Below are 22,280 nucleotides of genomic sequence, written 5' to 3' on the forward strand. Positions count from 1 at the left end.
TGCAGAGTGCCAGAGGTACACCGGTAGGCGTCCTCGCTCTGCCTCATCCAGGGACAGGCGGGCACCCTGTGGTCCAGAGTGCCTTGGGCTGAACCTTGGGTCCTGGAGGCAGGCCTTTGAGAAATGGCCCATCGGGGTAGATCAGGAGCCTCAGGGAGCAGCCTGGGCCCGGGGAGACCGAGATGTCCCCGATATCCCCCTTTGAATCGTTACTTTGGTGTCTCCTGATTCTGGTTGTTTTTTATGTTCATCCAGAGCCAAGTTTGGCAACTTATTAGCAACCAGAGAGATGTTTCTGTTGACCAGATGTTGCCTGAGGTGCTCATTAAAAATGCAGATTTCTGAGTCCAACCCCATGCTTTCCTGAACCTGGCTGGCTCTCCGGATCCTGGGGCCTGGGAACCTGCTTATCCCTCCCAGCTCCAACGACCTCCTCCCAGGTTCTTAGGCAAATCCTATTATCCAGGGCCATATTTTCCAGTTTTCCTTGATAAGGGTCACATGATGCTCTTACTAAAAATACAAGTTCCTGGGCCCCATCCCGGAACCACTGAATCAGGATCGCCAGAGGGGTGGGGCCTGGGAAGCAGGGAGAACGGAACCTAGTATTCCAGAAAACTTCAAATCCTAAGGCCAAAGTTGCCTGCTGGAAACCATCAGAGGGAAGAAACCAAGCCCCATCCGTGCCTTTGAAAGACTTTGCATCTGTTAATTAAAACATAAAACCAGCATGGGGAATTCCCTGGCGGTCCAGTGGTTAGGACTCGGTACTTTCAGTGCCAGGTCCGGGTTCAGTCCCTGGTTGGGAAACTAAGACCCTGCAAGCCATGCAATGCAGGAAAAAAAAAAAAAAAATTCAAAACAAAACCAGCAAAAGACTGAGGACGACCCAGGGTCTTTGGGCCCCAGGCAAGTCACATCGGAAATTTTCATAAGTTACTTTTACCTGTCCCATTTCTAAGAACTTCTGAAGCTTTCTAATTCTGCTAAGTTGAAGTCAGGATCTAAAATCAGTCCTTATTCTCCTGGTTAAAAGATTAGGGGCAACTTTAAATTTATTTTCTTTTCACGAATTATTTCAAAAAGTATGTTTCGTTTGCTATGATTCTTCAAAAGCAAGCATCCCTTTTTGTGCTTTTAAAGGCAAAAAATTTTTCTATACCTGTCATCTCTCGTATCTTCTGATGTCTTCGACTTCATCAGTATGTAAACCGTGAGCTTCTAAGTTTATTTTCTTTAGCTAATACTATCACAGTTAACCTTTTTTTTTTTTTTTGTGAGACCTCTGACATGTGGTTGACTATTGGTTTCTTAATTTGAAGATTTATGGGTGGCAAAATGCTGCTTTTTCTTTTAAAAGAATGTAAACCTGCGAGACAAAACACGGAATTGTATATACCTGAAAAGAGATGTCCAGATCCCCTGTATCCTGCCAAGGAAATTTCCTTGCATAAATGGGTTACTATTACTATTAGTTGATGGAAAAACTAAGTTAACTGGAATCCCCAATTCACCAATCGCGCCAGTTAACTGAGGTATTAGTGTCCTGTTTAAACTCTCAGAGCTATTAAATTAAATGGTCATGACACGAAACCTCAGAAGAGTCTTATTGTTGTCTAGAAAGATTGTGTACAGGTGTTACTAGCCTGCTTTAGAATAAAAAAGGCTTCAGTATTCTCAAAAATCATTTCCTCTCCTGAGGAAATGCACCATAGTAAAATAGCCTTCTCCAGTGCGGTAATTGCTGGCTTTCCACTTCAAAAGAAAAATCCTTGAATGTTATTCAGGTTGCAGTTTCCATCAGACTTTTCTGAATAGATGATAATAATTTTGTGTTGGATTAATAAAATAATTCCAGAAAATAAAAGGAACCGTAACCCCTACAGACAGAAGTTGTGGGAAACATCTAGTTGCTTAAGAACATCGTTTTTAATTTTATAAGATGAGTACAGTTGAAGCTTAGGAAGTGAAAAGCGTATATTCTATGCATTATAAAAGCTCTACATTTGAAGCTGGTCTGGTGAATACTTTTCTTGCGTTTACACTTTAACACCATGAAATGAAAACTCTGAGAATTCTGTTTCAAACACAGAAGGTTGACTATTGATCGAAAGGAAAAAACCTCCTTCAGTTAAGAAAAGTCATTTCTCTTTATCCACAACTTGTCAGAGTAAAAGATATTATTTGATGGCAGCGGGTTTAGAAGTTACTACAGGCAGTCATGTGAGCTTCATAAAATACATTCTCTCAGATGCTGATCACCCGGGGTCACGTTCCATTTGGGGGTCTGACTGTGCACCCCTTTTTCCCTATTGAGGATACCTGTCTGATTTCCTGGACTACCTTATCCCCTGACACCCCTAAGTAGTTTCTACATCAAGCACCTAAGCTCTCTTGCTTCAGCCTGTGCTGGTTGGTGTCTTAGACATCCCTTAGGAACATGCAGTTCTTTATTTGGGTAAAGAAAGACAGATTCATCTCTATAAAGCTACTTTCTCATTTCATGTATTCAAATCTGCATTTCCTCTCCGAATCTCTCGTTTACCTGGGTAGGCTGCCATAGGTGAGCCAGGGGATCTCAGCTCTGCTCTTCTTGGCCAGAGAAGTTGGCCAGAGGCATGTGGAATAGAGAAAACAGCTTTCCTCTGGCTGACCTTTCTTCCTTTTTTTTCTTTTTTTATAAATTTATTTTATTTTTGGCTGCATTGCTGCATGCGGGCTTTCTCTAGTTGCGGCGAGCGGGGGCTACTCTTCGTTGCAGTGCACAGGCTTCTCATTGCGGTGGCTTCTCTTGTTGCGGAGCACGGGCTCTAGGCACGCGGGCTTCAGTAGTTGTGGCTCGCAGGCTCTAGAGCACAGGCTCAGTAGTTGTGGCGCACGGGCTTAGTTGCTCGTGGCATGTGGGATGTTCCCGGACCAGGGTTCGAACCCATGTACCCTGCATTGGCAGGCGGATTCTTAACCACTGCCCCACCGGCTAAGCCCCTGGCTGAACTTTCTTCACACTCTGATCAACAGCTAAGTCTAAGGATCAGGGAAATGTGGTGGATCGTTACGTTAATAAAACAGACACCTGGAGACACTTTCATTAATTTAAAAAAAGGATAGGGCTTCCCTGGTGGCGCAGTGGTTGAGAGGCCGCCTGCCGATGCAGGGGACACGGGTTCGTGCCCCGGTCCAGGAAGATCCCACATGCCGCGGAGCGGCTGGGCCCGTGAGCCATGGCCGCTGAGCCTGCGCGTCCGGAGCCTGTGCTCCGCAACGGGAGAGGCCACAGCAGTGAAAGGCCCGCGTACCGCAGAAGAAAAAGAAAAAAAAGATAGCTTCCAATTACATGCCTTCCTGTTGAAAACTTTCTTACCAGGCTTTAAAACAATGTAATGTTTGAAGGAATGTAATGGAATGAATGTGCGTAGCCTAGGATGTCAAAGAGGAGGAATTACAGTGAGAAAATATCAAGCACCAACCGAAATATTCTTAAATGTACAAAAACGTACAATAAATGTGTGGGAGTCTTGGGGTAGAGGGGAGAAAAGGGGGAAGCAGCGTGGGGCTTAGTTTCTGATGCGAGTGTGGGCAGGACCCCAGAGAGGGCTTTCCCAGGGGAAGGGGGTGGAGCTCTACCAGCCATCTATGCGAGACCCATACCTGAGCCTTTTTACCACTGTTAAAATCGCTCCAACAGACTGTCTGCTTCATATTTGCCAGCCTTAAAGTAGATTGTCGGTCCGCCTCCAAACGCCCCACCAAAATAGGGAATTTCCCCATTACTGGCGAGTCCAACAGACAAGTTTTATATAATCCCGGTGGAAGAAAAGCAAATATTATGCTGTCAAAACTTGCTTGAAATAATACCCAAGATGTCCAGAACCAGGCTCGTGGTCTTCTCCAGCCCTGCGCTTCTTTCTCTGTTTTCTAATTTGATGAGCAAGACCACCAAGTGCTCAGCTGCTCCAGCCAAATCCTCAGGAGTCGTGGCTGGCTCTTCCCTCCCGCCCCCCTGCATCCAATCTGATGCCCGGCCCTGTCGATTCTGCCTCCTGAGCGTCTGTGGAAAAGCCGTGCATGTTTCCTGCAGATACCTGCCGTCCTCTGGGTCCCTCCTGTTGTTTCCTGACCCATCTCCCCGTCTCCCTCCCAACCTACCCTTCACACACTGAAGCCAGGGCGCGCTTTGGAAACATGGGAACTTGCTTTTCCCAACCACCACTTCTCTCCAAGGAAACCTTTCAGAGACTCTCTCCATTGCCCGGATTCCTCGTGACGACACTCAGGGCCCTCTGTGACCTACTGTTCCCTCATCTCCTGCACGTGCGTGCGCGCGCGCACACACACACACACACACACACACACACACACACACACACACACACACACACACACACACACACACACACACACACACACACACACACACACACACACACACACACACACACACACCCCCCCCCCCTCTGCAGCAGCAGATGTCGGATGATGATGGTTTGTGCCTCCACACTGATTGCCTTAGACATGTTTCTTCACCTGTCTAAGCCCTGGTTTCCTTACCTGCAAAACAGGGATGGTCCTGGGCCTCGCGGTAATCTGGCAGATTCCTGAAGCGTCTGTTGCTGTTTTTATTGTAACCGAATTAAATGTTTTATTGATTTGGAGAGAGGGGCCATGCACACGGCATGGGATCTTCCCATCCAGGCATACGATTGTGGCTCCTTTATTCGAATCTTCCTTTCATGTCCCCTCAATATTATGGCATTTTCAAGAGAGCAGTCCTGTCCATTTTTACGAATTTCTTTGTCCTCTGTTTATTAGCTTAGTTATTAACCAGCTTTCTTCATTGTGTTTTCTGACTGACTGTGACTGGTTCATTACGAAAGGGTTGGTGTCAGTCTCTTTGTTAACTGGCCTCGTTCCTTTAGTTCATGTAGGTTTTCTGTTGGCTGTTTAGTAATTTGCAGGTTAGGCGTCCTCATTTTCTGCAGGTGATCATTTTGTCTGCTTTAGTTCTTGAAGGGAAATCAAGGAACATGTGTGGTTAGGCTTTGAATTCACGGTTAAGAGGAGGGTTGACTTGGGCAGCAAAGGGCGACTGTTGACCCTGGGTAGTTCTGGAGCGGGGGAGACAGCAAGGCATCCGCGGCAGGCTAGTCTTTGGTTTTTTTTCCCCCCCCCGCACCACACGGCTTGCGGCATCTTAGCTCCCTGACCAGGGATCGAACCCCGGGCCTTCAGCAGTGAGAACGCAGAGTCCTAACCACTGGACTGCCAGGGAAGTCCCACGGTAGGTTAGTCTTGAACCGGGCAACTGGCTGTGGAAGCAGAGAAGATGGTGTGGAAGTTGTGTTGTCGGTATTCTTAGGTCTTTCTGTACTTCTGTACAGTCTTAACCTTATTGCAAACTTTTTACCATGACCATTGGACAGTCAAACCTGGGTTCATGCCCAAGGCCCAACACCCAAGAACCTTGAAGCCTTAGATACATTGCTTCACCTTTCCGGACTTCGGGTTCTGTCACCGTCAGCATTGTCGTCACGATAATAATATCAGTTTACAGGGTTGTTACGGGGCTTTGCGTGTTGTACAGAAGACGGTGAGCAGGGTGCCTGGCACACGGTAGACCCTCAGCCGACGCTCCCCCTGGCTGCTGCCGCCCCGTCCTCATCAGATCGAGGCAGAGCCAGACTTCCCCTCCGGTCCCCCTTCTCCGGCCCTCGGCCCTCGTCTGAGAAGTCCCTAAAGCCGGAGTCCCCTTCCCCGCCCCCACCCGTCCTAACCCCCTCCTGCGGCTGCTGCCCTGCCCTCACCTCCCAGGATCTTTCCTCTCTCAGCCTCCCTCTGGCCTCTCACCCTGTAACCATCGCTGCCTTGCCGACCAAGACCATCTTCTGAGCTCCAGGTCCAGCTGCTTATTTGGTATCTCAGTTCAAACCGCTCTGCAGTGTATCGAACCGACCCCGCCCCCAGTTTCCTCTGTCTCAGTGAACGATACCACTGACCCAGTTATTCAAGTAGAAATCTTGTTTCCTCTCCTTGTGCCACCCCAGCCCCCTTTCTCATCAACAAGGAAGCCCTGATAATCCTGTTCTAAAGTGTATCTCCGACCCCTCCACCTCCACTGCCGCCACCCCATTCCCCCTCACCGTATTGCCTGGGTGCCGTGATAGTTCTCTCGAAAAGGACGTGTTGGCTTTACTTGTCCCTGGAGACTGGACCCTCCCGTCCAGTCTCCACACAGTGGTGTAAATGTCTGTGTAACGTAAGTGACATATCACTGCTCCCTGCTTAAACCCATCAGTGGTTCTCCTATAAAATCCAGCTCCTTGCCGTGACCCCCAAGGCCCTACAGAACTTAGCTCTTGGTTCCGTCACTAAACTCATCTTGATTTCTCTCCTTCTCATTGGCCAGCCTAGCTACTGCGGCTCTCTTTCCACTCTGTGAAATCCCCAAGTGCTCTGTGCTCACTGCTCTCTCCAACTGGAATGGTCTTTGCCCAATTTTTAAGACTGAATCCATAACTTTTAGGTCACCAGAAGGAGGCGCTGCAGTAAAGCAGTTCTGATCCTAGCACCTTGTTTGTTTGTTTCCCTAGCACTTATCCATGGTTTGTAATTGTCTCATTGTGTGATCACTTCGATCTGTCTCCTCCATTAGCACGTAAGTTCCGCGGCGCGAGGTATCACGTCTGTCTTGACCGTTGTTGTATTCCCAGCATCTGACGTGGTATCCGGTACAGTGTAGGTTCGTGATGGAGGGAGGACGACTGGCTTCTCCTGTCTTTGCTCAGCCGAGACCCGGTCATGAGCCACGTTAAGTCCTGCCCTCGCTGGCCTGCAGCAGCTCTTCCTTCTCTCCAGAAAGCTCCATGATTTCTCGTTTGAGAAATAGTGGTTAGGGATATTCTCCAGAGTGACAAGGAAGTTAACCAGAAAAGAGTGTGCTCTTTATTCACCTTAAGTCACGAAGACTTTAGTCCTGATTATACCCGCAGACCCTGAGAACCTGGATTTGAAATGGGGGTGGATGTTAAAAGGTGACTCTGATGAAAACCAGTTTTGTTCATGTCTTAGATATCTCACTGATGGCCTAAAAAGTCTAATTTCAAAAGGGACAGAAAGCCTTCCAGCCATCTTGTTGGTGACCCAGAATGTTTCAACTAGAAATGTATTCCTTTAGTCAAACTCCGTCCTTTGTTTAAAGTGCATATATCTTTAGCATGAGACATCTGTAATTCAAACTTATGTTCTTTGGGAGATCTTTTGGTTGGGGGAAAAAAACAGAATCACTGACATTATCACAATAATAAATCCAGGTGAGTTTATCATAAGGACCTGGGTTACTATTGTTAGGAAGAAAGGCAGACCTGGGGAGCCTGTATTGCTCCTGATTTCCTAGTGTAGCTCCAGAGAAAAGAACCTGTTTCCCAACTCAGCTTCATGTGCTGGGCTAAAATGGGTTAGGGGCTGCTGGCCAGCCGGCGAGTTGGCCGACCTCTCTGTATGCCCATGCCACCGTGGTTTGATGTGTGGGAGCATGGGGTATACACAGCTGACTTGGGCTACCCTTCCACCAGAGCTTTGGTGTAAACAGATCCTATTTGAAGGGGCTCTAGGCACACCAGGAAACTTGTCTGGTAAATCCACAATAAAAGAAAAAGTGAATGTTTATCGTGCACTTACTGTGTTGCAGATACTCTTCCCAGGGCGTTATATATACTACTCTGAATCTCATTTTACGGGTGAGACCCAGACAGGTTAAGTAGCTTGCCCATAATCACACAGATGGGAAGTGGAGTGGCCAGGATTTGAACCCAAGCAGTGTGGCTCTAAAGCCGCGGGCTTAACTGTCCTTCCGTGTATCACTGACACCGTGGGTAGATACAAGGAGATATGGGGCACATAAATGGGGAAGGGTGGGCAAGGCAGAATGACCAGGGAGAGGGCACTGAAGGAGGAGGCCTGGTGATGCCGTGGTTAAGAATCCACCTACCAGTGCAGGGGACACGGGTTCAATCCCTGGTCCGGGAAGATCCCACATGCCGTGGAGCAACTAAACCCGTGCTCCACAACTACTGAGCCTGTGTGCCACAACTACGGAAGCCCGTGCATCTAGAGCCCGTGCTCCACAACAAGAGAAGCCACTGCAACAAGAATCCTGTGTACCTCAATGAAGACCCAACACAGCCAAAAATAAGTAAATGAAAACTAAATAAATTTATTTTAAAAAAGGAGTAGACAGAGGGTAGTGGTGGGTCCCGGCGTCATGGGGCCAGGCCTCTGTTGAGGAGTGACAGGGGAGGAGTTCAGCCCAGGAGGTCAGAGCTGAGGTCCCCGCAGATGCCTGCAGTGAGAGTGGGCTGTACTGAGGAAGAGACCCCGGGCATCTGGGTCAGCCATTCAGTCCCCATACACTGGAGCAAAGAGGATGTCTGATCACCAGAAGCTGAAGAAATGGGCGTTGTAAACAGCCCATTGACTGTAACAGTCAAGTAATGAAGGTTTCGGTGGTTCCTGACCTAGGGACCTTATAGATAAATTGTTGTGCTTTAGAGGACTTTGAACAATGTGGATCTCATGCATAAATTTGTTTTTGTTTTCCTTTGGACACTTACTGGCAGAAGTGATGAACAAAGCAAAGCTGGTGTCAGATCCCTTCTAACACGTTGGTCGAGACCTTAACGTCATTCGGTCCAGCGAGCAGGTGTGACACATCTGAACAGGAAGGCATTTCTGTCCTATAACAAAACCCAGTTAGGTTGAAATGCAAAACGGTAGAGTGACAAAGTGAGATCAGTGGGCAAGTTTGACAATATTAATGAGAAAAGTTACTCTCTTGCCCGACTTTCTCGTACAAAAGTCTCACGAGCAGCCACTCGCGGTCGTCTCCCCGGAGCCAGCGTGAGGCCGTGAGGATGAACGTGTGGGCTGGGCTTCATTTACTCTAGCCTTACGCTCGGTGCCCGAATTCAGCAAGAACAGGAGAACAGCGTCTCATATCCAGAAAACTGTCCGAAGGGACCCCTTGGAGCAGATGGCAGAGGCTGCCAGACGGCACACAGGCCGCCTGGAGGTCCAGCCACGTGAACCCCCAGCGGCTCCGCGGCCGAGCCGCTGAGGTTTCCATCGTGAGCTGAACGGGGCCCCGCCCAAGCAGAAAGGCCTCAGGCCAATTACGCAACTAGCCAAGAGCCTCTGGCGGCCTCCGCATTTGTTTAGATAAAACTTGAAATCATCAGCGAGCTCTTGAGCCAAAGTCTGTCTCTGTGAGGAGAAAGTCAGACTGTGTAAACCTGCCTAGCGCCACGCTGTGTGGCCTCGGGACAAGTCCCGCCACTCCACCCCCAGAGGCGGGAGCAGCGTCGTCCTTAGGGAGACCTCTGGCTGTGTGTGGCCTGGTGCGGTCCTCACTGGCGGGAGGAAGGGTCACACTGAGGGTGGCCACCGGAGCCGGACCCAGTGGCCCGGCTGCCTTCATCTCACTGCCTGCCCGGGCCCCGTCCCCAGCCCCACGTCAAGCCCCACCCCGCCCTTGAACCTGTAGAGGGGACGCTGATTGGCGGAGACTAGAGCTCAGGAGAGAAGGGGCGCTGCTAGCCTCTCCTTTCCAAGAAGATGACCTTTTGGACCCAGAAAGGGTAACTGGGCTCCAGCTGCCTTTATTCAAGGCGCTCAGAGGGCTTCCCACGTATCTCGTTTATCCTCATGATGCCCCGAGAGGTAAGTTTGTTTGAGATTTCTGCACAGGTATGATTATGCCTATAGGTTCGAGTTCCTGGCTCCATGTCATTCTAAACCTGGAGTCTCATCCCCATCTCACTTTTCCTAACATAACTAAACCCTTCGGGGAATGAAATGTCTCAGGCCTTAGCCTAGCCAAAGGGTGATTTCTCCCCCCCCTCCCTTTTTTTGTTGTTGTTAAGTTTGATTTATTACTTCGCCTTCTAGCCAGGCTCAATGGATGGTCAGAATATTATAAATAATGTGGATTGAAAAGATCGTGCTGAAATGTTTATTGCATGCTTAGAGCACAGGGGATGGCGTGGAGAGCGTGGCCGTGGGGAAGGAGGGGCGTGAGGAGGGGGTGGGAAGGCAAATCCTGTTCTGAGGCCGTGTTGGTGTGTCCACAAAAGACAGCACTCTGACGGGAAGGCTCGTATATTGCAAGCCGGCAATCAGAATGCAGAACTGTTCCAGCGGGTGTAAAGAATATTCCTCAAGAATGCCAGGACCATAAGGAACTAATCATTAGATGTCCCCCCCTCATCTCCTCACCCACAGTTCTCGAAGGGGGCTGCTAACAGAGCAGCCACCACGCTTTGTAAGTAGCTCCCCAGCATCCCGGCTTTGGGGCGCCCTCCAGGATGGGGCAGCTGTGTGTGCCTGAGAAGGTGCCTCCTTTGACTGATTCAGCATCCAGTGCTTTAGCATCTTGAATCTCTGTCCTTCGGGTCCACTAGAAATACAAATGTTATCCGAGGTCAGGACCCGCCCCGCACACGGGAAATTAATGCCACATCGGCCCATTGGCATCCAGTGATCACATGTGAAGCTGAAATCACACCAGGCTCTTCTTCCTCTCTTGGGCCTTTCCTCAGGTTTCTGTGAAGAAGAAGGAGGGTCGAAGCTCCTTAGCAGTTAACGCCATCTGGGTCAACCTGATTCTAGATAGAAAAGTCTGGCAAACCAGTGAGATGGTGCTTTGAGTTGTTCTCTATTCTGAGCAAGGTCGTCTTTGGGCCACTCCAGGGGTGGTCCCACAGATCTCAGAACGTGGCGCTCTCTGTCAGGAGGAAAGGAGGCCGAGTAATATTGGTGCGGGACTGTGGGCAAGTGGGACTGGTGTGTCAGATACATCCCAGGCTGCGCCCCTTCTCCACGAGGCTGTGTGTCGTCAGCTGGGCACCCCGACCCATCATCTTTGCGGTACCCAGAGAAAGCCATGGCTCTTCCTGTGCTGTTAACAGATGACACTTGATGTTGTGGCGTGGAGAACTTCCAGCGAGCTTTTAATCCTGATCTCTAAGCCACTGGTTCTCAAATGTGAGCGCCGGAAGAATCACGTGCGGGGCTTGTTCACATCCAGCTTCCCGCCCCCCCCCCGCCCCCGCCACCAGAGACCCAGACTCAGTAGGCGCAAGGTGGGGCCCCTGAAATTGCATTCCTAACCAGCTCTCGGTGATGCTCCTGAGATCACGCCACGAGTGGCCCTGCTCTAAACAGAAACGCAGCATTTCCAGCGTTAGGTAGTTTTTGGTAATAACTCTCTCAGGAATATCTACAAATGGCAGCTGAATCAAAGTTCCGGGGAATGAAGGAAATGCGAACTGGGGCTGTTCAGTGTGAAAGAAAGAGGGTCCACTTGGTTGAAAATTGAGTCTAAATCATCTGTGTTGAAAGAAACCCATGAGCATCTGGTAAAATCCCAACATCTCACCAAAATGTACCTCTGTTCATTTACTTGAAAGCTAAGTATAGGATCTGTTCTCTCCTAGAAGTTTATATTCAGATCACTGACCACTAATGGGCAGTATATTGATTTTGAGTTTGGCAGTACCGACTGTACTTACTTGTACCCCCTTGGAGTTCTTTAGAACCAGTATTTTATAATAGCCTGTTTTATTGAGTTTATACCCTTTCATGCATACATTCACTCATTTCTTTTCAACACACGTTGATCACTTACTATATGCCAAGTACTGTTGTAGCTGCTAAAATGTCCACGTTAGCTACCACCAAGTAAAAATGCATTTGAAATCCTTACTACTGACGCTTAAAATACCAAGCAGTATTTGAATCTAAACCGTGAGGTGCTATCCAGTCAACCGAAAACAAAAATACGTACGTGTCGAGCACGTGTTAAATGACATCTGTCCTGGGCATCCGTGGATAGCATGCTGGGGACACAGACATGGAAACACAGGATCTGTCCTCTCAAAGCATTTCAGACCATCAGGGAGGTAAACCCTGAACCCAATCAGTTGTTAATTTCCCCAAGTATTAAGTCAATTTCTCTAAGGCACGTGTTCGATATGCAGGAGCCGCCCAGGAAAAGCGGTCCACAGACCGCCTTGGGCACGGGAGAGGTGGTGTCCCTGGGGGAGGGGACGGTTTTGAGCTGAGGCCCAGCACCGGTGTCGGGGTGCCGGCGGCGTGGAAGGCGGCGGAGGGCTCCGAAGCGATGCGAACGGTCCCTGGCAAGGCGCGGAGGTGTGAGCGAGGGCGGCATGTTGAGTGAGAGGCCAGGGTGGGAAAACTGGATCGTTTCTTTGGGAGTGTGTCAGAATTCCACTTTTTTATTTTGCTTTGAAATGGTTTCTGAAGTATCTGACAGACCATGTTGCACGCAAGCCAACGCACATTTCAAAGCCAAATCTGACATTTTGAATGGCCTCTTCCACTTCTTTTCAGAAGCGTGGAGAAGGAGAAGTTGATGACGTCATTTCAGTATTGTCCTCAAACACCTTTTATCATCTGCGCTCGCAACACACAACTGAAAGGCAGACACCCTGTGTGTTTGTGGACAGTGTGTGAGAGGCAGACACCCTGTGCGTTTGTGGACACTGTGTGAGAGGCAGACACCCGGCGCTGGCCTGAACACACTCATGACACTCCGTGGCCGTCAGGGTGCCTTTCCGTGGACTGCAGTTTTGTGGTCTCCTTAAGCCCCTTACACCCTGACCACCTTCAGAGGAAGAAAGAAGGCAAGGACTTCTACCTGGATTGCCGGGCTCCTGGGTTCCCTTATCCCTGAAAGGGCCTTGGGCCACATGTCGTAGGCCACCCCTGCAGGCCGGTCCTGCAGATGAGCCGGTTCCCAATCTTTGGGCTCTACCGCCCTGAATCCTTGGGCCTAGATACTTCTGTTCATTCTTCTTGCCAATAGAATCCTTGCTCAACAGTTTTTAGGCGGACCGTATTCTAGAACGTATGGCTGGGAATCTTGCCCATTTGTTTTTTGAGAAGTAGGATCTTTTCTTTATTTTTGGCTGCATTGGGCTGTGTTGCTGCTCACGGGCTTTCTCTAGTTGCGGTGAGCGGGGGCTACTCTTCGCTGCGGTGCACAGGCTTCTCACTGCGGTGGCTTCTCTTGTTGCGGAGCACGGGCAGTAGTTGCAACAACTACAAGTAGTCTTAGTAGTTGTGGCTCGCGGGCTCTAGAGCGCAGGCTCAGTAGTTGTGGCGCACGGGCTTAGTTGCTCTGCGGCATGTGGGATCTTCCCAGACCAGGGCTCGAACCCATGTCCCCTGCTTTGGCAGGCAGATTCTTAACTACTGTGCCACCAGGGAAGTCCCGCCCGTTTTTGTTTTTTGTTTTTCAGTCGGCTCATTGGTGACCTCATTGACCCTGGGCACCTGTCAGAGCTGCATAGGGGCTTGGAGGGCACCAGTGACCACCTCATGTGTTCACGTAGGAACCCATGGTTTCCTGCCTCACTGACAGTTGGCACTACTGAGATGGCGCCTTCCATCTATGAAGGTCAAGTTTTATGGCTCCTCAGATGATACGCTGTCCTTAGAAGGATGTCTTGGTCGTGAAGAATGTTAGAGAACAGTCCTGGGTGGAGGGGGCATCGTTGCAGGGGTCCCCAAGACGGCGGGAAGGGCACCTTCACTCCACAGAGTGAAGAGTCCTATGGTGAGACTGTGCCTTGGGTGTGTGAGCTGTGCATCCTGACCAGTCCTGGGTATTTCCTACCTTGAACTGCAAGCCCGCTGCTGCTTTGGGGAAGGGGCCCTTTTCCATGACCCAGTGCAGAGTGGCTCCCAAGTGTTTGTGGTCCTTACCCCGCCCATCCTGGTGATGCCTGTGGGCTCACAACTCTCCTTCTACTAACGAGAAGCTAGCAGCTGACCCAGTTGCTGGATAGTTTCCACCCCATCCCTGCAGCCACGCATCTCATGCAGCGATAATTCATTCATTTCACGTCCCAGAGCTGAACGAGGAGGCCGTTGGGGCGCTCTGGGTGGAAGACGCACATCCCTTCTGATAGAGCGAATATGACGTACATTTTATCAAAGAGCTCTTAATCTATTATTTGTTAATAAGTGTATTTTTCTGTTTGTGCATATAGGCACGCACGCTGTTGGAGAATTTTGCATAAGCGTAAATTTCAAAATCTGTTTTCCTGGTAGATTCTCTGAAGAGTGACGTAGAGAAGATTTTCAAGAACGGTGTGGGAGCCGTATGTGGGTCTCCCTGAGTGGTCATGCCTGAGGGCAGGTGGCTGGCCACATACCCCTTGGAGGCCCCTTTCTCCTGCGTGTTGGTGGCGTGCATTGGTGGGGGGATGTGGACAGCACTGGAGGCTTCAGGGGTCACGGACGGGGCAGGCCAGAGGGCCTTCTGTCCAAAGGTTGAGGACCGCGAGTGCCACATTTGTAGCGAAGCCAGTCTCCAGTAGGTGACAACAGCAACCAGTGTCAATTGAGAACATGCCATGGGCCAGGTCGCGCTCAGCACTAAACGTTTTTACCTTGTTGCGTCTCCATGACAACTCGGGGAGCTCAGGGTTAGCATTCTCCTGATTCCAGGCTCAGAGAATTGGGTTCCTTCCCCAAGCGACAGAGCTGCGATTTGAACGCAAGCCATCTGGCGTCTCAGCCCACGTGCAGCTCTGGCTGTTACATTCTGCGGCCTCCCAAGGAGGGAAAGCGTGTGTTCACGCACACGCGTGTACACGCTCGTCTTCCATCCCTTTGCTGCACCACTGGGAAGTGACGCGCACGGTGCTGGGGGGTAATGGAGCAGAGAGCTTACGATCACTTAGCGGGGATCACTTGAAAGTCAGATCACAGTAGGGCTCGTTTTTCTGCCTTGATGTTGGGGACAGGCTTTACAGCCAAACTGAGGAACCAGGACATATGTTCTGGTTCTCTGGTGAAAGACTCGGCTCTTCAAGCTAAAGGACCACGTCTGCTGCTCTCCTCAGCCCTTATTTTTCTTTCCTGCCACGGCTCTTAGCAGTCGTCTTCCTTCTGCCCTCCCCACTGAGGCTCTTGGTTATATATAGTCCCTGTCACCTTGGGGGCCAAAGGAATGCTGAGACTAGGCAGGGGGCCGATACGGCCTCCAAGACACAGAGTGACTCTCCACCCAGAGCCCCAGGAACAGTGCTAGCCATCCCCACGTCAGCCAAAATGGATTGCACCGGCTCCTCCCAAACTTCGGGTGACATCTTGTGTCTACTCTGTCATCCGATTCCTACCACCACCCCCTGGCTTCCTCTCGACTTCAGCCCCCAGCTGGTGGCCAGCACCCTGTAAAGTGAGAGGGCCCCTGGTCAAGGCAACAGCCCTCTGTTTAAGAAGCACACTTTCCACTGGGGCGTGGAATTGTCAAAACCGGCCCCCCGAGGACGCATGGCCGCCCAAGCAGCAGTGCGCTGCCTCGTCACCCGGACCGCACTTCCCCGCAGACCAAGCAGTGACGGAGCACGCTGGCCGGGGTCCCCCTGCCCTGGCAAGTCCTTCCTCTCCAGCTCGCCTTTTCTACACTCCACAATAAGTCGCCTTTCTGTTTCCACTTGTCATTACATCACCCTTCATTCCAGCAAACTCTCGTCATGTGTTATTTCTAAGCTTACATATTATTAACATTCAAGGATAGCAGTTTCCTGATGCCATGTAGGAAGGTACCTTAATCTCACCCGCAATGTGTTTCCAGATCCCACCGTGGATGGCCGATTTCTGGAAGGTATCAGTACCCCCTCCCCCATGTGCTCCTGGAAGCTGAGGGAGAGGAGGGTATGCCTTTGAGCCCCCCCTTAGCCTGTAGGATAGGAAGATGGGCTGTGTTCCTTTCTAGCACTTAACCCCTTCTAGCTTTGGGGTTTTGTCTGTCTTCACCTGCTGCGCCCCCGACACACACACACACACACACACACACACACACACACACACACACTCTCACACACACACTCACTCTCACAGATAGCAACTCAGTGAAGGCAGGAACGTCTGTCTGTCTTGTTCGTTGCTGTATCCCCAGTGCCTGGTACCCTGCACGTGTTCTATCAATGTTTGTTAAATAAATCAGAAGCCGAGAGAGAGAGAACCCAGAGGGCATCGGCGTTGTTTCTGCTTTCCTCGCCAAATCGGGAGTAGGCACCATCTGTTTCATTTGACGGAGCCGGCTCCATGTGTAACGTGTATAAAGGGTACGCGTGCCCAGCAGCAGTAATGGTGGCACAGGTGGCTCTTGTTAGGACTGTGGTGGCAGGAACAATGTGTGCTCGCCTGGGACCTGCTGGATCCAGACGGCCCATGGGCCCTACACGGTGTGTCGGGGAGGAGGGGTCCCCAAGGGGGAGGCTCTGAACACCTAGTTCACCCCATCCACGGTGTCCTTGTTAGCCTTGTTTACAGCGGGGCCTCTCCTGCCCTGCCCTTTGCTCTAAATACCTCTTGCCTGAGAACTTGAGGGCAGCTTTTCTTCCCTTTGATTCCTCGGGACATCTCTAGCGAATCAGAGGATACTTGCAAGGTGATAGGATATGTGCCTGTGAAAGGGAAGAGTTTGGTCTCTTCATGGTGACGGCTGTTTCAAGTGGGACCTCGGCCCATTCAGAGTAAGGCGCTAGATGCAGCACGAGACGGTAGGCTCCCGGGAGCTATGCCTCTGCACCGTCCTTCCAGCGCTCAGCCAGTAAGGCGAAATCGTTCTCGTGTGACTCTGATACTTTTACAAATAATTAGAGACGAACAGTTGTTCTTGCTGATGGTGTCTTTACTGAAGGATCTTGGTTACAAGTAAGGGGAAATGATTCTGGCTCGTTTAGGTTAAAGAACATGTAATTTATTTGAACGACGTTGGGTTACTTGCAAGAATCTAAGGGATGATGGGGCTAACCAAGTCTCAGGAAGGGTCAGAAGATGGGCAGGCCTGGGACCTTCCAGCCGGAGTTGGTAGAGTACCCCTCCGGAGCGTCCCCTTGACTGTGGCTGAACCCCAACTCTGTCAGTCCAAAGTCACAAAATTCCTGGAGAAGAAAGCCTGGTTCGCCTCACTGGCCCCACCGCTAGACCCACCAGCTGTGTCTGTAGGAGCACGTTGAACAGACATGGCCGCTGCTTCCTCCCCTGCCAATAATATGTTCCTTTGAGGTTTGAGACGCAGACACTCAGTTCACATCTACCACCGAGTAGCCTTTGCATCTTGGCCAAATGATTTGCTTTAAACAAAACACAGCAGATGGGTAAGCATTTGATGTGTTGAGAAAGCGTCCTCCTGATGGCCGCGCCTCCCTGCGTTTCTCTACCTGAGTTAGGACTTGAGCAGCAGCGCCTTCCTGTCACCTTGCCCGTTGTCCCTAATTGATGCCAGGTGATGCCTCCCAGTCCGTAGGGCCCGAACGAAGGGGTTTGCAATGGTGAATCCGTAGCCTGACTGGAGCCATCCAGAAACCTTCTGATCCTTCATCGAGAGGGAATTGTCAAAACAAGGTGTCCATAACCGAGCTCCTGACCGTGTTTTCAGAGACACTTGAGTTTCTGCCAGACTCTCGCCGGGTTCACATTCCCAGGGGTACCAGTGCAGCACAGTGAGAGGGTGTCGCTTAGCGAATGTCGGTGCGCCGGAGAATTGGCATTAAGTGATTGACTCGACAACTCATAATCTGCTGATATGAAGGGTTATCTGCTTACAGGTGAATCCTGTTGAATTATGGCCGGGCAGTTGCCGGGCTGAACTTATCTCAGGGACGGGAAATGAGTAACGCTTTAAGAACAAAGATGGGACCTAGAAACTAGTCAGCACTTTCTGTGCAGGAAGCAACAGTAGTGGCTGAGTTTTTGCACAGCCCCTCCAGGGAACGGTGTCTTCTGCGGGGGGTTTTAGTTTTGTTTTGGGGAGGCAGGGGTGGGTCGATTTTCTGCCTTTCTCATGAGACCGGGAGACCCGTAAAGAGACGACGTGTATCTTTGCCCTGTCGGACCTGACCCGCAATGAGGACTCAGTAGACTGTGTTGAGTTTGGTTCTGGTGTGGGTAAATCTAACTCGCTTGGGCAGTGCCCTCGGCTAGGGCACTTGACCAGCAAGTCTGACCCCTCCGTTGGGACCTGATTTGCCCCGGGCCAGGGAGATGAGCTCTCAGGTCCTCATGCTGGGTGTCCATGAGCTGAGTGTCAGCCTCACCACTCCCAGGGCTGTGACAGGGCCACCGGACGCCCAGCAAGGCCCTCATTCCTGGAGCCCAGACCCCGTGAGCCCGCCTTTCACTGGGCCTCCATCCGGCTCCTCTGCCCAGTCTCTTGCAGTCCTAATTCTTTTTAATTTCCTGTTTCTAGGCAAGTCCTTTTTCCCTCCTCCCCACACCTCCTCTCGGGTCACCCTCCCTGCTTCCTGCTGAGAACCGTGCTGCCTCTGGCCCCCAGATGTGTCTCTGCACCGCTCTCCTCTCCCCAGTCAGCTTCCTACTCTTCAGAGTTGCTTCTTGTCGAGTTTTTCTATTTACACAAAGCAGGGCCTCCTGTCCGCATTGAAATGGGGTGCCCATCCGGGGCCTGGGGGGCGGTGAGCGCTCCCCACGGGGCCTGGGCCCTCAGAGGACAGGGGTGAGATGCCAGCGCCAGGAGGGTGCCTCTCGCCTTCCCACGTCACCCCAGCACAAATCCAGCCCAGCCACACTCAGGGGTACCAGGTTCATCCCTCCAAAAACTCATTTCGGAGAAGACCCCAGCTCTCACCCTCAGGAAGCTGGTACTTTCCAGAATGGAGGCAGTGTCAGCACCCGTGTGTGCCAGGCCCTTGGCCGGGGAACGTCACGTAACCCTCCCGCAGCCTGGGGACACGTGTGTCGGCCCTGTGGACGTGGAACACGGAGGCATCGAGCGGCCAGCTCGCACGGGCCAGCAAGGGGCCGGGCTGGGGTCGGCAAGTCCTCCCTGTGCCCGGCGCCGTGTGCGTAGGCTGTGACCTTGTCGAAAGGCAGAGACACAAACGCCGTCACAGACACATTCCGTCGGCGTGACATAAAGCCCTGGGAAAGTTAAGATCTGTGCAATTCCAGTTTTCTTTGTTTTCAGTCAGAACCAAAACATAGGCACATCCTAGGCACGTTCTTTGCCCTCTGATGGATTTCTCTGAGGGGCTGTGCCGTCACGGCTGGCTCACAAGCCCTGGCATTCCCCCTCGCGCGGCAGGCCCTCCGAGGGCCCCCAGGTTGCCTCCTCCCACCTGACGCTCCATCCCAGCCGGTCCTGCGGCTCCTCCCGCCCTCACGGGCTCTCATTCACCCCTGAGCCCCGACTTTCTCACGCAGAGACTGGGGGAAATTGTTGTTCTATCGGCTCACTGCCCGACGGTGAGAATAATATTGGGATCTGAGCACGTGTGCCCTGTGGCAGAACGGGAGCTCTGACGTTTGTACTTCTTGCCATGCTGTCATTTTCATCATCATCATTCGTGCCACCACAGCGAGAGTGCCCAGGCTCCCCAGCCCCCGAGTCCCGCTCTGCCCATCCCCCCGTGTGGCGGGATGTTTCCCGATGTCGGGAACGTCTCTGGAGCTCCCTTGGGCCCCCTGCACACCGTCTGGGTCCCCCTCTGGGTGTGCTTTCACCGTCTCCCTCTGCTGCCGGCAACCCTGTCCTCAGCGCACACCCTTGCCCTGCCCTTCCTCCAAGGCCTTTCACATTTCACTTTCCCATGGCTTCTCTCGCCTGGTGCCCACAGCCAGTGTTTCGCCCGGCACAGCCGCCCTTCCTGTGGCTAATAACCGACACGGATGCTGCCAGATACTCGCGTCCCACCTTTCCTGGAATCTAAGGGATGATGGGGCTAACCCCGTCATCGCCCCCGGGCCTCGGCTAGAGTTGGGCTGGTTCTCAACTAAATGCCACCCAGGCGTTCCCCTGTTTCTGCCCCTCTTCCTTCTCTTCTGGAACGAATGGCTTTTTATTTCTGTTGTTAAGCCAGGGGGCCGGCTTGCTCATCGGACGCGCGCAAGGCACCGGTCGGGGGCCGTGGGTTGTACAAGGGGTCAAGATCGCTGTCATCACAGCCGCCATTTATGGAGCGCCAGTTATGATCTAGAAGTTTTATATCCTTCATTTTATTGAATCCTCGCAGCAAGCTTAGGAAGTTGATATTTTCAGGCTTGTTCTACAGATGGTGGAACCGAACTCAGAGTTAAGGAACTTTCCCGACATTTCATAGCTAGAAAGTGGACATGTTTGAAGTCAGGTCTCCCTGAGTCCCCAAACCAGTGCCCCTTCTGCCACATCAGACCGCACGGTGCCTGCTTTTGGAGATCCTGTGACCTAAGGAAAGAAGCGTGAATAAGTAAGATAAGAATTGAAAGATGGAGGCCAGTCATTGGAGAGCAGTGGCCTGGCTGTGAGCGCCTCTCTGACCCCAGGGAGGCGAGGTCTCTGTGGGTGGAGAGGTCTCTGTGGAGGAAGTGGACTCCGCCCTGGGGTGGGGTGCGAAAGGGATGAGGGTGCAAGCAGAGGGGGCAGGAGGATGGGTGGAAGGTGTGTTGAGGGGATGGGGGAGCCCGCTGGAGCCGTGGAGGAGGGTTTACCGAGCGGAGAAAGGAGAGCCTGGTGGGATGGGCTGAGTGCCAGGAAAGAAAAGAACCAGAATCAGCAAATCAGAGATGACTTTTGCACAGTATTTTGATGAAAGCACAGTTTGGGGAAAATTCAGATGTGGAACTGTGGTGTGAAATAGAGTCACGAGCAGGGAGGGAACAGAGGCTGGTCTCCGCACTGTGTCTGTGCAAACGCGGGCCCCCAGCCCGGCCGAGTCGCCAGGTGGGCTGGAGGAAGGCGGCCCGTGCCCGCGCCCCGCGGCCGACTAGACGCAAACACGGCTCCCGAGTGGGCAGGTGTGGGCCGAGCGGGGAGCTCAAGGGGAACTGCCACTCTTCAGCCCTTCAGTTAGAAAGTCAGAATGTCAATATGTTCACCGTCTCTGCACGGCCTCTACTCTTTTCTCAGCATATTTGCCTAGTAAGGGGATTAAAGGGAACATTTACATGAACTTTTGAAAGCCAATATTCCAGTTTTGTCTCTTCTTCTGCGATTCCCTCCCTCAGCTCAGGAGCCTGCTGCAGAAAGATCTGTGTGATCAGTGAGAACCCAGTCAATACATACGCAAATGCCACGTATTGATGGGCACAGCTGGCGAGAACAGCTCGGGGGCCTTTCCTAAATGTCCTCTGTGGGTCCTCAGAGGCTGCGTGAGAGCTGTTTGTGGGCCCTGATCCTTCCAGTGTGAAGAACAAAGCAGACAATAGGAGGATATACGGTTTGGTTCCAAACAGCCAACCACAGCTGGCAGCCAGGATGGCTTTCCTTGTGATGAGCAAAAACCAGATAAAAAGGCTTCCATAAAACTGGCCTTTGTATCCCCCTCCCTCCCGCCACCTCACCCCTCCCCCCCACTCCTCTCCCCTCCCCCCCACTCCTCTCCCCTCCCCCCCACTCCTCTCCCCTCCCTCCCCCACTCCTCTCCCCTCCCTCCCCCACTCCTCTCCCCTCCCTCCCCCACTCCTCTCCCCTCCATCCCCCACTCCTCCCCTCCATCCCCCACTCCTCTTCCCCTCTATCCTCCCTCCTCTCCCCTCCATCCCCCCTCCTCTCCCCTCCCTCCCCCCTCCTCTCCCCTCCATCCCCCCTCCTCTCCCCCCCATCCCCCTCCCTCCTCCTCCTCCTCCCCTCCCTCTCCCCCCTCACTCCTCTCCCCTCCTCCCCCCCATCATCGGTGAGCATTAGGAGCCGTTACCCACGCTCCACTGTGGCAGAGGTGTTGGCATCACAGCCTCCGTAATTTGCTGGTTTCCAGTGTTTCACTGGAAAAAATATGGACCATGAATCCCGATGGACAATCTTCAGCAAACACAACACTGTCCCTGAGAGACCGTGTTTCACATCCTTTCCCCGTTTGCAAAGGAGTTTTTCTTACATCTTTTGGTAATTGCCATGAGCTGGACTTGTAAATATTATAAGTGGTTGAGTAATACTCATCTGGTAAACTGACCAAAGGAAACGGACGGTTTTTTTCCACTCTTGGAAGTCTGGCATCCCAGGCCTGCCCCTGAAAGGGGCACTTGGGGATTGGAAGGGAAAATCTGCCCTGCCAGGAGCCAGCAGGCCCCGCGCAGAGCTGAGTGACGTGTGCAGGAAGGCTGCCGGCGTCCGCAGCCTCGCCCGGTGTTCGTGTGCTGGGTTTGGGGGCAAAGAGCATTCGTTGTTTCAGAAGTTGGTAGGTTCCCAGAAGTTCCACTGTCTTTCCTGGGTCTGAAATGTCCAACATTTCCTTAGCCGGGGACGGGGGCAGGGG

At 51.9% G+C, this 22,280-nt stretch overlaps 1 protein-coding gene and 1 long non-coding RNA gene across 2 annotated transcripts in view; one reads left to right on the plus strand and one right to left on the minus strand.

The window, feature by feature from the left end:
• Window positions 1-22,280, plus strand: part of STX8 (syntaxin 8) — a 240,663-nt gene that overhangs the window by 213,045 nt on the left and 5,338 nt on the right. The window lies entirely within an intron of this gene.
• On the minus strand, window positions 20,594-21,328 carry LOC132511364 (uncharacterized). Its single transcript, XR_009537602.1, has 2 exons — window positions 21,092-21,328; window positions 20,594-20,944 (listed from the first exon to the last, which is right to left on the minus strand). It is a non-coding gene; the product is annotated as an uncharacterized LOC132511364 (long non-coding RNA).

The sequence above is a fragment of the Lagenorhynchus albirostris genome, chromosome 20 (genome assembly GCF_949774975.1).
Source record: "Lagenorhynchus albirostris chromosome 20, mLagAlb1.1, whole genome shotgun sequence".
In the NCBI taxonomy this organism is placed as follows: Eukaryota; Metazoa; Chordata; class Mammalia; order Artiodactyla; family Delphinidae; genus Lagenorhynchus; species Lagenorhynchus albirostris.